This window comes from Anneissia japonica, unplaced genomic scaffold, assembly GCF_011630105.1.
Source record: "Anneissia japonica isolate Jap-2015-1 unplaced genomic scaffold, ASM1163010v1 scaffold287936_len456577_cov159, whole genome shotgun sequence".
Taxonomy (NCBI): domain Eukaryota; kingdom Metazoa; phylum Echinodermata; class Crinoidea; order Comatulida; family Comatulidae; genus Anneissia; species Anneissia japonica.
The window spans coordinates 450954-454767 of record NW_022718077.1 but is presented as its reverse complement, the minus strand read 5'-3'; positions in this window follow the sequence as shown (position 1 = coordinate 454767).

The window sequence follows — 3814 nt, the reverse complement described above, 5'->3', positions numbered from 1 at the left end:
GGTGATATCCAGACCTTCGCCCAGATTGCCCAGGCGAAGGTCAGGGTGAGAAATAAAAATAAAATTTTGACCATTTTTTCAACAATCATACTTATATACATATTCATTGATTTTATTTTAAACATTACCATTAGGACTTCATTTACGTAACCTCTACTAATTTGGAGTCGCTCAGCTCAGTCGTACATGTGCCTCTCTTGGCATTGACCCTGGGTGTTTTTAGCACTATTTTAAAGAATTAATCAATCAGACATTCACATGAACAACTAAACGAATGAAAATATATTTCTATTAACTAATGTTCTCAGCAACAGTGGCGTATCTAGGATTTAAGGAAGGGAGGGGGTCAGGGCCAGCCACGAGAATTGAAGTGGTCAGGACCAGGATGCCAGAGAATTAGCGAGCACTGAGGCTGGGGGCCAGTGGGCCCGCGGACGGGGTTCAGGGGCTGGAGGCCCCGGGATAAATTGGCTATTTTTCCATTGTGTAGGCCCATACACCAATTTTAATGTTCTGCAGTAGAAATCTAATACGGTATATAGTTTTAAAAATATGTTTATATAAAAATACAGGGGAGATTTAGGGGGGGCGGCCCCAGCCCCCATTTTGGAAGGTTAAAAAAAGGAAAAAAAGAAAGAAAAGAAAAAAAAATGATAGCCCATAAACCCTCACTTCACCTTCGCGCCCCACACTGTGGGGCGCGAAAGTGAAGTGAGGTTAGTGAGTTGTACTAAATAACTTCTAATGACGAAATCACCCAATCGATGTGCCACCAAATCGTAACCAGCCTTCACCATGCCCTCACGATGTCACCGGGGACGCAACTGCCAAAAGTCTATTTTTGGCAGCGAAGGGACGCTACCAATAAACAATCAACAAACTACCGGGTTTCTGGGTTGATTTGCAAGGTACTACATGGCTCAACTATTTTTTACTTTGGGGTTAATTGTTAAAAATCGCACACACATCTTACGACATCACTGACAACGCCGGGAACGGCAACTCATTTTGAGATTAATTTTCTAAATAAAGTTATACTAAATAACTTCTAATGACGAACTATTGTCTTCAGTTGTTTTTCTTGGTTATTCAACTGTCATTTTATCTACTTTTTCCGTGATATTACCATTTTCAATAATCTATAAAACACCCACGTAACAACGTCACGTTAGGTCAATCCGTGGTGACGCCGGTAGGGTAAATTTTCGTCGGAAGGTATCAAGATGATAAACAGTTTCATTGGACTAAATTCTTGCTTTTGTTAACCGCATGCTTACCTAAGATTATATTGACACTGGTTTCAAATCACGGTTAAATAGTTAAAAATCACCTTATTTTGCGAATTACCGCCCCTCAACTGATCATCGAGCCTTCCCCCACCCACTTCACCTTTGCGCCCCATCAGCCCCCCCCCTTGAAGACATCTAGATACGCACTGACTTACATGGCCAGATGAATGAAAATACTCAATCGATGTGCCACAAAATCGTAACCGGCCTTCACCATGCCCTCATGATGTCACCGGGGACGCAACTGCCAAAAAACTATTATTGGCAGCGAAGGGACGCTACCAATAAACAATCAACAAACTACCGGGTTTCTGAGTTGATTTGCAAGGTACTACATGGCTCAACTATTTTTACTTTGGGGTTAATTGGTAAAAATCGCACACAAATCATACGACGTCACTGACGACACCGGGGACGGCAACTTGATTTTGAGATTAATTTTCCGAATAAAGTTATACTTCCAATGACGAACTATTGTCTTCAGTTGTCTTTGTTGGTCATTCAACTGTCATTTTATCTGTTTTTTTTCGGTGATATTACCATTCTCAATAATCTATAAAAACACCCACATAACAACGTCACGTTAGATCGATCGGTGGGGACGCCGTGGTGACGCTGGTAGGGTCAGTTTTCATCGGAAGGTATAAAGATGATAAACAGTTTCATTGGACTAAATTCTTGCTTATGTTAACCACATGCTTACCTAAGATTATACTGACACTGGTTTCAAATCACTGTCAAGTAATTTAAAATCACATAAAATCACCTTATTTTGCGAATTAGCGCCCCTTAACTGATCATCGAACCACCCCACTTCACCTTCCTTCGTTCCCCCCACCCCATTTCAAGACATCTAGATACCCCACTGACTTACATCGCCAGATGAATGAAAATACTCAATCGATGTGCCACCAAATCGTAACCAGCATTCACCATGCCTTCACAAGGTCACCGGGGACGCAACTGCCAAAAAAAATATTGTTGGAAGCGCGAAGGGACGCTACCAATAAACAATCAGCAAACTACCGGGTTTCTGGGTTGATTTGCAAGGTACTACCTGGCTCAACTATTTTTTACTTAGGGGTTAATTGGTAAAAATCGCACACAAATCATACGACGTCACTGACAACGCCGGGGAAGGCAACTCGATTTTGAGATTAATTTTCCGAATAAAGTTATACTTCTAATGACGGACTATTGTCTTCAGTTGTCTTTGTTGGTCATTCAACTGTCATTTAATCTGGTTTTTTTTTCGATGATATTACCATTCTCAATAATCTACAAAAACACCCACATATCAACGTCACGTTAGATCGATCGGTGGGGACGCCGTGGTGACGCTGATAGGGTCAGTTTTCGTCGGAAGGTATCAAGATAATAAACAGTTTCATTGGACTAAACGCCTCAAATATTATTTTAGGGCGTCTAGAACACAAAAAGTTCGCAGGGGATGCCCCCGGACCCCTAGGACATACAGTGTTGCCTCGATCGGCCCAACTTTCGGCCCCTCTTTTTGACATCTCTGGATCCGCCCCTGAACTAAGTTTTAAACTAATATCAGGGCTATGATGAATATGAATTATTTATTTCCACAGACACATAAATAAACACCTGAATTGATATTTTATGGGTTTCATATTATACTAAAATGTATTTTCCAGCGACAGAAAAAGTAGCTCTCTTCTCATGACCCCAACTACCATGGCAGCCCATCTGTGTTATTCGGGGTAAACTCTGGATCCGCGCTTTTGACATGTATTTAAGAGAAGTGCTTAATAAAATGTATATTTACGGTATATATATTTATAGAAAATAATGTTGCATACTAGAACTATCAGGAATAAATTTACAGATAAAGGCATGATTTTTTTCTTGTCAGTTGACTAGGTAATTTAGTGAAGAAAATGAATGCAATTGAAGTCCTAGGCAAGTGTATAAAAAAAAAACTCCACTTAATTAAATACCGAGGTACCCGAAAATGGCTCTTTAATACCGTACTTACAATTCTAAAAACCCATATCCAACTAGCTGAGCCCCACCCTGGTAAATATTTCAAAATTATTTTTAAAGAATAGAGAAAAAACTGAAAATAATATTCAAATCCTGGGAGTGCCATTTCTGGCCATCTAGAGGCAACGTAATCTTAATTTTTCTTACCTCAGCCCCAACCATGGTGGGACTGAGGTGTCTATCTGTGAAGGTCCCTCTCTGGGCACCCTCTATTTCGAATTTCTGGATCCATCACTTTAATCACTTTAAGGACTACGACATCTGAGCGAAGGTCAGGGAAAATCCTGGTTCCCGCAGCTGACTTTCTGACCATCTCGCAAGTGCGAGTCCGGAGTTAGTCGGGGTACTTTGAGTCCTAATAGGCACCTGATCCGGACCCAGAGACAGTGCCTTGTTGGGGGTCAACTTGTATAGGCGAAACTCTTAATGCTCATACATTTTGAAATGTTTTTAAACACTGCGAGAAATATAAAATATTCGAAAAAAATATTCGAATTATATATATACATATATTA